The sequence below is a fragment of the Labrus bergylta genome, chromosome 7 (assembly GCF_963930695.1).
Source record: "Labrus bergylta chromosome 7, fLabBer1.1, whole genome shotgun sequence".
NCBI classification, from domain to species: Eukaryota; Metazoa; Chordata; class Actinopteri; order Labriformes; family Labridae; genus Labrus; species Labrus bergylta.
The window spans coordinates 7291684-7306099 of record NC_089201.1 but is presented as its reverse complement, the minus strand read 5'-3'; the positions used below and the strand labels follow the sequence as shown (position 1 = coordinate 7306099).

At 38.4% G+C, this 14416-nt stretch overlaps 1 protein-coding gene across 3 annotated transcripts in view; it reads left to right on the top strand.

Annotated features, from left to right (window-relative positions):
* Nucleotides 1-14416, top strand: part of lrrc4ca (leucine rich repeat containing 4C, genome duplicate a) — a 157715-nt gene that overhangs the window by 50142 nt on the left and 93157 nt on the right. For 2 of the 3 annotated variants that reach the window (XM_065956881.1, XM_065956880.1), the window contains one exon: nt 7909-7984. The gene's annotated coding sequence lies outside the window, so the exon portion shown is untranslated. Of the gene's footprint in view, nt 1-7794; nt 7826-7908; nt 7985-14416 lie in introns of all 3 variants that reach the window. The other variant, XM_065956882.1, reaches the window with a different exon arrangement.

The following is a 14416-nucleotide window of genomic DNA, read 5'->3' as shown; positions in this document are numbered from 1 at the left end:
TTGATCAAGAATGAAAACATTAGAACTTTATTTCGAAGAAACAGAAAACTTTTTGGTGATTTCTTCTGTTCTAGTGTTTGAGTTATTTCATTAATGTGAATGCTGAGTTTGATGTTTTTCGACCTCTCAGTTTTGTTGTCAATGTTGGAGAGACAATGATCGTACATAATGGCAAAATGTCTACTCTTGTAAAATTGACAAATGGGTTGAACTTGAGTCTGGGCTCAGATACCTTAAAGGAGAGAGTTTAATATCACTCTTTCGTACTGGAACAGAGCTAGTGTGAAAGAGAATTTGTTCTTTAATAAACTGTTATTTCTCAAAAAAAACAACCTTACAGTTCCAAGCAGTGAATGACTTTATGTATCAGAAAGTTCTTGAAGTTCTTCTCCCATTTCAACTGTAATGCATTTTGCAAGACTTTTTTGAAACTGTTATGTCTCCTTTAAAGGGGACATATTATATGAAAACCACTTTTTCCAGTGTTTCCAGTCATTCATTTGTTTGTGGTCTGCATAAGTCTTACAACACAGAGAAAAATGCTCCGTTTCAAATTTGCTCTCCTTTTGATGTCACAGTGGGATTCTGGTAAAAAAAAAAAAAAAAAACTCCCCTTCCCTGGTATCTCCCCCCATGGACTCCACCTCCAGCCTAGAGCAGAACTTTTGCGCAGGTTCGCCAGTTTTATTCTTGCTACAGAGGAGTGATGTCTGCCGGGAAAACTCAGGGGGGGGCCATTGCATTTAAAGAGACACACACACCAAAACGGAGCGTTCTGAGCGAGCTGGTTTATACAGGGTCACAAACCTCCCCTGGTGCTTGATTCATTCATTTTGACCAAAGCACAGCACAGATGTTTCATTTATACCACAGGGGACTGTTTGAAGAGGTGGAAGAGAGGTACAATATGTCCTCTTTAACTCTGACAGCTAGCATTGGAGGCAACTCAATGAAGTGTCAAAGTGAAAAGAGAAAGCAGGCTTACTAATATCTGTGTTTGTAAGCTGGTTGGAAGTATGCTTGCTCTCCCCATGTGGCTCTACCTCTGCTGTCCCAACACATGCAGGTCAGGTGAAATCGAGACTATGAATAGATAGATGTGAGTTGAGAGTAAATGTGTCAGTCAACATGCAGGGCCTGCTGCCTGCAATAGACCACCTCATGCGTAAGTAGTCTTCTGTCCTTCAAGGACCCTGGGTAGAAGAAAAGCAGTTATAAAGCAGTAATAAATGATATAGATGCACATAGATGGATAGAATGATTGATTGATTTTAAAGTGGTGTGAATATTACTATTGGTGATTTCAAAGTTGCTAATGCCATTGCTTGCAGAGCTTAATACCTGGTCCATATGCTTACCATAACAATCCTGCACTGTGTTCTAGTGCTTACAAATCAATGACCTCCAGGCTTTAATTACTCTCCAATCTATAGACAAATCTCTTATAGTTGATTACAGCAATGGGATATTGGCATTGTGTAACCTAATTGATCATGGGGTTGCAAATTTTGCAAAAGTTCCAATAAACAATCACGAAAACATGGCTCTTATTAGAAGGATGTGACCTCTTAACCTAATGAATGACATGTCGTGATTTTAGGCTTTAGAGACGTCAAACCTGATTACATTACCGTGACATTCTCATCATTATTTCCATCACTTGTTTTAATTAAAATAAGTGAGTGTTCGCCTCCCCTTTTTATTCGAGGGGAGAGGATTTTTACAGAAATATTTGATGTATGCCACTGGCATTCTGCTGTTTGTATGTGTTTTCGTGTTGCTTCGGTTATGATTAAGTGATTTATCACACCCATGCTGTTTCTAGATGCAACTAGATTAACGGCTCCTGAGGTTACTTTTCTTATCAGAACCTAGTCCCTTTAAGTGCTCTCTTTTACGCAGGATTGTAATTTTGAGAAATGTACCTTTGTCGCAACAATAAAATATCATTTTCATGAAGTTTTGTGAGGCCACGACTTTGGCCAACATCTCTGTCCATCAGCAGAATCTGTGTCCATGTTTGCGCTACCTACTGTTGAGATTGTTACACTTGAAGCTGACACAGGTGCCCAGAGGTGACTTTGACAGAGATATCTCAGAGGTTGGGGAGGAATTGATGCTGCAGAGAATAAGATGCCAGCTGCAGATTTACACGCCTCCGTTGGCTCACTGCACATCATTAAAGCCAGAGGCCGCTTGCAGTGGCTTCATCTCTGTCCCAGCCCACACAGGCTCCGTCGGGCCCCACACGCTGATTTATCTCAGCTGTCTTTCTGAACGGCTTTTCCCGCCAAGAGAGAGAGAGATGGGGGCTGACGAGATTTACGCATGCATACTGGATGGAATTCATTTTTGGAATAGCACATGCTACCTCTGACAGAAAAGAACCCCCTTCGCTCCTGTCTCCATTCTCTCCAACACGATGTCTCCCACTGTATACACAGCCGGCGCTCCCAGAGTGAGAATCAATGATGGATGTTCATGTGTATGATTCCTCTAAAAATACACTAGACACATCATCATCAATCTCTTATTTTCTCTTTCCATAATGTCTCCTCATAAACCCTTTCACACATTCAGTACACTCGTTAAAATTTTCTAGAAGGGAGGGTGCATGTCCAAATCTGTTGGACTTTAGGGTTTCCTTTTCCTGCCTTCCCCTAGTAGTAGGTCTGCGAGAAGTCAGGGTAAGCTCATATGTGAATGCAATTCACCACAAGTGAGTCTGCTGGGCGATGACATTGTTCACATTAAGCAGAGTTTCACTGTTTTATTTTCTTTACTGCTCTCGTAATATGCGGATATGCTCCGTGTTTTACTGCTGTGTTTGTATTGCAGAAACATCCTTATGTATTTGTGTGTGATATTTACTTAGAGAGAGCAACCATTACAGAGTACTAGTCCTCCTCCTGCACCACCCAACTGAGGAAACCCTTAATTACCTGAACCAAACTGAGTATTTTGAGTTGTGAGAGTGCATCCACCACATACAGCCTGGTATTTAGTACATGTGTAAAACTCAATTCCAAGACCTCACTGGACAGACAATGTAAGAAAATAGTTAGGAGTACATTTGTGAAAGGGGATACAGGTAAGTTGCAATCAACCTTTCATTATGTGCAGCTTTGTGAGCAAAATAATTTAATAAAATGCTTACACATTATAAACTGAGGTCAATGAGCAAGCCCTTTTTCAATCTCTTTAATATGACAACTCCTGGAAGAGCACAGTTTGTATGTGATTCTCTGGCAATATGTATGAGATTATAACTCATCTATAGTAACACTGATGTAAAAATAGCCATCAGGGCACAAGTCAGCCATTGCTTGTTGAGATCAGCAGAGGTACGATCCTTTGGGACTGTCTGATCCAGACAGATAAACAAGTTCTGGGGCCAACCAAGCAGACACTGTGGTGATGGAGGAGGGGCGGAAAGCATGGCTGATGGAAGTTCCAGTCCCATGTGGCTCAGAAACATCAACAAGAAGGATTGGGAGAAGTTGAAGACATATCAGGGCCTGAATGAGGAAGTGGTGTACAAGTGCTCCCTGTGGCAGCACTCAGAGTTAGAAAACATTCACAGCTTTGGTCAACTTTTTTTTATAGCATTGATGAACATTAATGTTGACAATTTTAACTTCATTTTGAGAAAGTTTTGTTATTGTTTGCTAACAAGGTCTAACATTTGTAAAAGAATAAAATACAAAAAGTCCCTAGTTACAGTATCCTACAAAAAGGGGCATGGATCGTTGAGAATATACATCAAGAAACACATGGTTGAAAAACTGGTTGATTGGAAAGTCTGTTGGTTAAAGCCCATGGCTTTCATTTCAACATAAATCACTGCCCTTCAATGTCTACAGCCTTCACAGGTTCTTAAATTTTATAGAACTTTTATACTTGCTTGTATAACTTCCGTCTACAATAAACCCAAAATGAATCTTTCTTGGACATCTTTAAGCCTTATGGCTTTGCAAAACTACCTTGCAAGACATATTTAGTTGGTCCAATGTAAAACACGTCGGCAAACTAAACTCCTTCATACTTCACAACCACACTTCTTTAACAACATCACAATGATTAAGAGACAAAGCAACAGGGCTTCATAACAAAATAAACATTTTCACATTTACTTTTTTGGAAAGATACTTCATTCACCTCAAATACCCTACACGAGTACTAAAGGCGTTTTAAGCAGCGTAGTTCAATTATGGAGGTGATTTTGCTCCGCTATACCTGAGGGGCAACAGACTTAATAATGATGTGAAAATCAGTGAAAGTCTTGTTATGGTAACCAAGCTCTAACAGTAAATCACACAGTTGATTAATTACTTTTTACTCAGTACATGCTCCAATTACTGAGAGGTTAAAGAATATGCAGACCTTTACAGATAACACACAACTGTACAAAAAAATATATAAATCTGTAAAACATGGAATGATAAGGCTTATTCAGTTATTCAGTGTCTTTTCTGTATATTGGCTGAATAAAAACTTAAGGAACTTAGCAATGGCTGATCTATTTATCTACTGCAATTCATTGGGAAGAAGAAAAATCTTTTGAAAAGAGTGTATCTCTGATGCCTGTTTTTATGTTTTTTTTGGTATCAACCACTACAATGCAAGGCAGTCTTTCGTCTGTCCTTCTGTTGTGTGTCTACAATATTTCTGCAATTGAGTTTCACATCATTATCCACTTGCATTTGCTTCTGCCAAATATTTCATCCTCTAATTGCACTAATTGTTCCTCAGTAATTGCTGTTACTAAAATTCAGCTCATTGTGCTCATTTGGAGTCTGGGATGAAATGACAGTAAAATGAAGAGCCAGGTAGCAGACAGGGGCCAGCTGGCACTTCCTTTATGGCCTTAATGAAAGACAGCTAAATGCACTGTTTAATACCTCTGACCTTGTCTCAACCTAGAGAAGATTTAAATCTGATGTTCAAGTACAACAGGACCAAATATATCAAAGATGCAGAGATGGAAGCAGTCATTTGAATGTTGTTCATCAAAAATCTCCGACCTACAATGAGTGTTGCTTACTGCTCAGCTTCATCCTTCAAATTGATTGTTAATTTGAAGGATTGTTGTGCTGGGCGAAGTATTGCATATTCAGATGTAGATTCTGGGCTCTTTCTTATTCCTCTCCCAAAGGCAAGGGCATGTTGTACAATACTCCTGCTGACACAACCAAATTAACAAGAACCACTTTTGAAACAATTCAAGTCAACGCATTTTGTCTCAGCATTTATTTGCCTTCATTATTCCACCCTGGGGGGATATGAAGAACATAGCTTACACAATTTACCAATCAGTCCTTCAGCTTGTTTGCTTTTTCTGGTGATCAGTCAACATGGAGTAAATACAAATGCATAACTCAGCATTACTTGATCAGTCCATACAAGTAGACATTCAAAATGGCATGGCGTCATAAGTAATGGCAATCAACTAATGGACACATTTCGATTATTTATACTGTAAATTATTCTTCCCCTAATGTCTAATTAATTTGCAATCCCTATTAATGTTCAATTGCCAAGAAACTTGGAAACAATGCTCTGGACCTTTTGTTAATCTAGGAAAGGCCACATCATGCTTTTGATCAGTCACTTTGTATCCTCCTTTGTCCCGACTGGAAGTGTATCAATAACTATAGGACCGGTCAACTTCGGAACAGAATAAATAATAAAGCACAAAATCAAATGTCAAAAATGTAAATTCTGCAAAGCTGTGGTTGATGAATTTTTGGAAAACCAATCATAAAAAACACCGGTTAACTTGTCCAAGATATATGTCAGCAGCAGGCAATGATAAACAAGGACTTCAAGCCAAGAGTTGATTTTCTGTATCAATGGTTTATGGTCCAAATAGCAACTTAAGAAGCAAGAATGGATTGGAGATGAGAGGCGATGTCTTAGAGCAGATAGTTAGTCCACATCATGCTGTTATCAGTTTGGAAGACATTAATTATAGATGTATTGTCATTAGATATACAGTATGTTTTTTTGTTATAAACAGTGAAATATTAGACTACTTTTGAATATGTTTTTAGTGTGTATGAGCTGATTAAAGACAGGAAATAATTACACCATACCATGTCAATAAAACATTGGTGTGAATCAGAGGAGATTTAGAAGTGGGTATACCCTATGGCGACTGAATAATAAGTGGGTATACTCTGTATACCTGCACATACCCTGCACTACACCACTGCATACAACCAATAGCTACTTGAACACTACTGCATAATAATACTCAGTCTTCAGATGTAGATCTGATCACTTTCGATTCCAAAATCCAAACCAGTGCTAGAATCTGAAGAAAATACAAGATAACCAAATAATAAACTAATGGCTCTCCTATACGCTTTGGCTGACCTTTGTCTTTTGGATCGCATGACAACTTCTCTTCTTTTTCTTTCATCCTTGCTTAAAAGTTTTAAGATAACGTATACTCGTACATATGTATACTTTTGTACTGTATAAGCTCAACTTGATTAAATCAATAGGCTATCTCGGTCTGGCTAAAATGTCCAGTGTAATTAGTCTTGGTTGCCTTGTGAAAACTGGACTTCAGAAGAATAATTTCTTTGTCCCATCCATCCTGATTGGATAAATGTCAAACCTTTTACAAATCTTTGTAAAGTAGAGGTAAATAAGTTGATTAAAATGTGGCCAATTATTCAACAGAATGAATGAATATTGTGTGTCATCATCATAAAATGTTAGATTTGAATGTTGAATCAACACAGACTATGACACTTCCTATCTCCGAGTTGTTCAGCAAGGCTAATCACAGTAGTGCTGTTTCTACATTAATTAAACTTAGAGTCTTGATACAGCTGACAAATGACATTTTTTCCCTTACCGTTAGTGACATTCTGTTTTCATGCTTGGATAATACTACTCCCAGGGAAGTTTCCCATGCAGTCCTCTCTACTGTGCCACTTTTTCATCATCCCTCAATTTCACTTTATCAACTCAAGGTACAAATTGGAGCTTGGTGGCTTTATAGTAAATTGAAATTCATTGAAGCATTTACATGACATTTAGGAATGGTTGCATAATGGAGGAATAATAAAACATGTGTCAAACTAAACAGATTCACTCTGCCTTGTGCTATCTCGTCAATAAATGCATGCAAGCACCAGCTAGAAAACATTCCTCCTATGATATTTGTGTGTCTTTGTGCGCAAGAACGCAGTACTGTATACGTGGGTGGAGATGTTCTTGGGAAAATGTTAGTGCTCCTTTGATGCTCTGCATGCACATGCATGATGGTCTTAATGCAGTGGTAGTTGACATTTGAGAAAGTTCAAGTTACTCTGAAAATCCTTGCACAAATCTGGTTGCTTGGTGATGAAAATTGCTGCAGAGTTCGCTTCATTTGTATTCCATTGTGCCTTCAGACAGCTTTAATAATAATGGCAGATTGGCAACAGCAGCTAGTAATCGAGTGAAAAAAAAAATCTATTGGCTTGTCTCAAAGGCCTGAGACGTCAATAGTCTCTATTGCATGTCTTTAAACATCCTTATTACTGCCAATTGTCAGCCAGACCAGCAACAAAACTATCATTGCTCGGATTGGATCAAGGCCTAATGCGGCCATAGGGGCCTTAATGTCCATCAGACTGCTATCGTACATAAATGATTTGGCTTTAGGAAGTTGTTGCTGTGTTTAAAAAATTAGAACAAAATGACCCTGATTTACAGTATAACATATTACACTTCTTTGTATATAAAGTTGTCATTTCATTATTGAATAACAGCCATTCCCTTTGTTTTCTTCTAAAGCCTGATTCCTAAATCATAGGATAAGTAAAAGGTAATTTGCAGAAAAAAAATAATGTTTTATTTTTAAGTGTTCTTTCGTGATTGGAGACTTTTTTATGCTCTCTGTTTTAACAGGCCTTTGAAGTGGACGAATGAGATGCAAATCCATTTGGACTATCACTGACAAACAAGACATCTAAAGTCTGGAATTGTAAGTTTTTCCTTTCAAATTTTGCATTCGCTTGCTGCATCACTCTCTAGTTCTAAAATGCTGTTAGGCAAAACCGCTCTTTTTTTCATCTGACAGCCTTGTCAAAGAACCTGAAAGTCATCTTAATTAAGCTGTTGTGCTATGGAGTATCAAGCATTACTGGAGTATTGATGAAATTAATATTTATGGGAAAGGCTAACTGTGATTTGATTAGTCATGCCTGATACAGCCCCTATCCATTTGCTTTTTTCATGTGTTGCTTTAACATTCGCTGCCATGTGCTGCTCTTATAGTATTTCTCAATATACTTTTTTTAAATTTAATTATAGCCAGTATGTGCATTCCTTTTGGAAAGTATGGGCTTAAAAAAGAACTATCAAAGCACTGCATGTCTAACTTTTTCGACAGAAGTCTACAGCATTGATTAACATTTTATTTTGGGAACAGTTTTGTATTCATCATTCATGAGAGTCATTTCACCTCCCCTTCAAATGGCCTTCGGAGAATACTCAGAGTTGAGTATTTGCACCTCATGAATTGTGAATTTCTCCGTCCTGATGGTTAACCAACAGAGAAAAATAGAGTGCAGTGATAGTAGTTGGTATCGTTTCAGAAGTCAAATGTCTACAAGCATACTCAAAAACATTTATTCACAGACTCCAAAAAAAATGTATACGAAATTGAAAAGCTAAAGGACAAAAGGATGCATGATAAATGTACAGGAACTCAAAGCAATTTTACCCAAGTGTTGGCAAAGCTTTTCATTTGTGCTTTGAGCTGCAATGTGTGGGAAATTACAACAAGTCAGTATAAAATCGAAGGCACAGACAGGATTTGGAAAGGCAAGTGGAAAAACAGAGAGATTAAACCTTATATTTTGGTAAAGCAATTCTGAGCCAATATAAAAGGGCTCTCCAAGCTGCATGCCTGCAGAGCAAGCAGGTGTTTGTGCTCTTATCGGGCTGGAGTCATGCCATATCAGGCACAGCCTTTGAAATATGAGATAACATTGCACGATAAAGAACTTTTGATGTTGAAAAAGACTGATAGATGCACGCTGAGTGAAGCAGAGGAAGAGCCTTCAGAATTTGCATGTCGCATCCTGGAGATTAGGTTGAAGGCCTTCAACCACCTGTGATTATTCAAGACTGAAGATGCTGATGATTGTTATCCCCGGAAGAGGATTTTGCAAGTAGATTGCTTTATGAATTATTTGGACTGTTACACTTCAATTATACATTACAGTTTATCTGCTTGACAAATCTCTAGTGGAGTGTTAGTTGCAGATTCTCCTGTCTCCTGAGTTGTAACTCTGAGATTTGAAATATTTGCATTTAACAGCATAATTTATTGATAGCAGTAGTAGCTAATTTATAAAGGAGTGTAATGGTACATGTCTTATGCTCTTTTGTAATTGAGATCACATTTTTTATTCTAAGAAATTTATAAAACACCACCAAGGTAAAAGTATTTTTAAATGCAACCTTAGTACTCAAAATTCCTTGGATTTAAAAAAAGTGTGACACAAACTGCTGCTCTATTTGATGGTACACACATTTTTAGTATGAAACAGAAAGTCAAACAGCATGCTGAAGATCCAAATGGAGGAGGTTTTCCAACACATTTATTTTCATCACTTTAACTCTTTCACATAAGCCCTATTGAAATGGAGAGATTTCAGAGTGAGGGGGCTGCACAGGGACTGGTGGCCTGAGCAGTTTAGGATTTGTTGCCATTCTCAAGGGCACTTCTGCAGTGCTCAGGAATTGCGCTTGCGTCTCTCTATCTACTTGCCCGATTTCCAGACTTGGTCAATATCTGAACCTAATCTGGCAACCATCTGGTTGTCCAATAAGCCCTTTAAAATTGTGTGTTATTATTCTATTCCCTTTTTTTCATGTGTGAATATTTGTGTATCTTCAACGTCTAATATTAACAAAAGAGGATAGTATTGTGAGTATGAATTCTACATGTCATAAATTAATTTCCCTGCCAATCTCGATTAGCATCGGAGGCACATAACCTTAACCCCCCCACCCCCCCAAAAAAAAGCCTTTCATTGTGTATGACATATGCAGACATGAGAGGACCCAGGTGTTTGATTTGTTCGCTCTTGTGTGCATGCGTGTGTGAGTGCAGGCTGTGTTCCCTGCAGCTGGCTCACTGCTGTATGCTCCCCCACACTGAGGCACTCGGACAGACCCCTTCAGCATTAATTACTGCGGCCATTAATCAGAGCGGCACAGATAGCTGTGTAATCCCTCTACAATGCACTTTTCTTGAGGGGGCCACCAGTGTTAATTGGATTTGATTGGATACTGGTATGATGCCACACACAGAACATCTTAAGGTAATAATTAGAAGATGGATCAATTGGTCCATTGTGGCATTGATGTTATACTGTAGTGAAGGCTGCACTGCAGTCACACATCACTGTTTCAATCAAGATCAGAGTTTTGGAGCTAAGAACAGTTCTGACCAAGATGCTGCCTCTATCGTACTAAAAACATGTGTTTTTATATGCAATGGTTTTGATATATTCTTATACAAAAACACAGCTTGAGAGAAATATGTGTAGCACATCACAATACAGATAAAGATTATGCTTATCTTAATAGTTACAATAATGGAGTGAAACCTTTATTTATCAGAGGGATTTTATTTGCCCCTAAATGTGAAAAAACACAATCACATACAGGACTAGTACAGGGCTGTCCATGATCCACATGAAACATCAGACATACATCATTAAAGCATCATTGGGTACCTGTTAAAGTTCAAAGCAATTCATTTTCAGACTGTGTTGTCAGAGAGTGTCAATCAGCTGAATGTGAAAGCTGCAAAAGGATGAGATGCCTCTTTTATCCTGAGCATCCTGTACATTCACACATGAGATAAAAGTGCATATCTAGTGCAAAAAGATGGCCTATAGGTCTTATCTTGTCAGGTACATTTAGGGTGAAATGGTCTATCATATAAGTAATACAGCACATTAGCTCCTGTGTTATCTTTCCCCATATTTCACCGCCTTGTCCAGTTTGTTGCCTACACTGAATACAAAAAAAGTCAGTCCATACTGAATAGCTTAATGACTCTCTGACTGTGAAAAGTAACCCAAAAATAAGCTGCAAGAATATAATAGTCCACCTTTAGCATGCTGTGCATTTGTAAGAAAAAGTATTATTATTTTATTTTTCTCAGTTGTTCCTCAATGTCCCATCCAATCCCTTTTGCAGCACTGAATTTAGGGCAGACGTGAGAAGCATTCCACACTCAGGTACTATGTTGACACTGTCTGTGTTACAGGAGTCGACAGCATTAGCTAAAAATATTCAGCTTCCTGCACTGACATTGCTTGCTGCATAAAATAAAGTATTTACACTCAATTTGAGGTATTGCACTGACTACCCAAATACAAATAAATCGAACATATTAAATCTTGTAATACGTTATTTTAATTGATTCATAAATGCCACAAGTGAAAAATTTGGCATTTTAAGTCATTCTCACTTCTTAGTCCTACAGTTTCTCCTCTGAGGAAATCTTCAAATGAAGCATCAATCAAATATCAGTCGGTAAAAGCCTTAGTTTTATTAGGAATCAAAGTTTCATCAACATACACTGGGCAGTTAAAAATCAGGCAGCCGGATATCCGTATGGTTATATTGCAAGCAACATGTACAGAGACTATCGTCCTCGAGGGCCTTGGTTCTCAACTGGGACCCAAAAGTGGATCACAGAGCCATTTTCTTGTAGGATCATGCCTGCATGGCCAAATTTGTGGCAGAATGTGTGTTGTGTGCAGCGAAGTCCTGCCATCATTCAAGCATGAAGCCATTAAAACTGAAACGGTATTTAAAAACAAATCACTGCCAAACAAATGTGTTCACTTGTACTTTTGACGACTGTTGAGTTTTGTGATGTAGGCATACTGTAATGTTTTGTTCTCTCTCAGGTCCAAGTTGCACCATTTTATTTCATTCATTTCATTTGAGTGGTTGACAATGTTACAAAATCTGGATCACAATTTGTCATGAAAGAGTTGGTGGATGCCTCCTGAATGCTATACCAGTTGAGAGCCACAACCCAAAGCGAGCGACCTGGGTTCTGCTCGACCCCTTTGCACATTGCCAAATGTCATTCCCCGATCTTTCATTGAGATTTGCCACTCTATATCCTCTACAATTAAAGGCAAAAACGTAGTGAAAAAGAAGAATGGCAAATTCAGTTTAAGTGTTACTGTGCACTGTCCTTCATCTTTAAAAAAAAAGACTCCCATCTTTAAAGGACAAAAAAAAAATCACTTCATCAACTTCATTACAAAATGCTTGAACTTGACTCATCCATGTGGTGGTAGCTATTTTATATTTGGCAACTACTTAGGCAGAGAGTATGTGCCAGATTCCTTAATGCTGTTTTCCGTTAGTCTTGGGCCTTTCTCAATTGCTGCTTCACTGGTTTGTCTTGGCTGTCATGCAAGAGCTCATATACCCACTGCACATCTCTCTTTGCCTTCTGGCAGTGTGAACAAACCAAATGGACGGTTGGGCTTTCCTTCAACATACCACAGTCTAAACATGGTCATTTTTTATCTCTTGTGTCTACATCCTTTCAGTCAGTTGCACTTAGCAGCTGAGGGAATATGGAGAGACGGGCTGAGTGTTGCTTCACCTCTACTGGAGCCACTGCAGGCTTCCAAGAGGGAAACAAGCCAAAAGACGTGGCAAGGGCAGGGGAAGATCTGGCCATCTGGAGCAGGACTTGTGTTGATGCCAATGTTGTGTTGTTCTGCTGCAGACTGACTCTATACAACATTTGTGTGCAGTGTCACAAGTTCATCATGTCTCTGAGGTGTTTATATGTTTTTATGACTTTTCTATGACCTGACAGTGATGATGGACAAGTTAATTTAAAGTTTTTGTCCTCACGTAGCACCATAACTATCTTTAGAAGAGTGGGTGTTTCTTTGTATTGTGTTTTTAACATCCTGCTCCTCTTTAGCAAAGTCTAAGATGTAATGGAGACAAAAATATGTTAGTTGCACAATATAAACCATACATTACTTTGCTGCTGATGTTTACCAAACATTTTTGAGAAAAGAGAAGAACAGGGTTTAGAATATCAGTAACTTTCCCTGGATAAGACAACTGAACATGAAACATTTGTTATTACATTTCTTCAATCAATTAAATAAATCTGAATATGACATGCGTGTACTGTACTTGTATTAAGCATTTAGTCAGACAAAACCATTCTGACCTGCACAGAGCTGCCCTGAAGGTCTGATCTCCCCGAAACAGCACCAAAAGAAGCTGTTCCTTCCTGTTAACATACATAATAAATGTTCTTTAACTTGTGAGAAATTGATTCATGTTCTACGATACTTCAGGTACGCGTTTCTGTTAATGGGCATATTACAAAGAAGTTTTTCCCTGGAGTGAGATCCATTTCAAGCACAACTCAAATCCTGCTGTTTTTATCTCTCTTTTATTATTTGCAGTCTAGTTTTGGTAAGCACGCCAGAGTTGACTCCGCCTGTGATTTAAACAAACACCACTGTCGCTGCGTCTCCAGATGTTGCTCCTCCACTCTCCAACCTCGCTGTGCGACAAAGCTTTAATTATGTTCCTCTTTCTTGTTTGTGACTTTGGATGTCTGTATTTTCTTTTACCTTACTTTTTTCTTCTTCTCTTGCAAGTACATAATTGTCCTGCAGTCGATTAACAGGGAGAGTGTCGGTCTACAGGAGCACTTTTAGACATGTATTCTTAAGAGAAAGGCAGACATGCGCAGTGAGAATAGTTTCACCCCAACCTGGAAGACACGATCATATCAAACGTGTACATGGATATTGAGCTGAACAACGATCGGCATAAACCGCCGCTCTTGTTTGGAATTCTAATTCTTTCCCAATGAGCCCGATCAGATCAGAATCTTCTGATTTCGTGTTTACATGAAGTATTTTTATTCTGATCAGGCTTTTATTCCCATTATTTGTGTCCATGTAAACATAGCTACAGACAGCAGTAACCTACACTTTACACCAGATGATTAATCTTGTGGCTTTTTTTCAAAACCAAGCATCTGCTCATTGTGTAAACTATAAGAAAAGGCTTTTTTCTTCACATTAAATCTTTAGATTCAGGTTACAGTTTCCGGATGCCTTTCTGAAGGAATTCACTGTTTGCAAATAATATTGTGATGCATTCTTGCATGCAGTGGTTTTTAATTCCTACTGTTAACCTATCTATCTCTTTCTTTTTTTTTTACAAAGCTTTTCCACACAGACAAGAATTCTAGGTTCCAAAGCAATGTAAATGTACAGTTGTTATAGTATTTACGCTATTCTCAAACTTCTCATATATATCCTCCACCTATACATTTGACCATCCTTTATTTCTGAGCCGGTTAGTGATCCTTTATCCTGCAGCA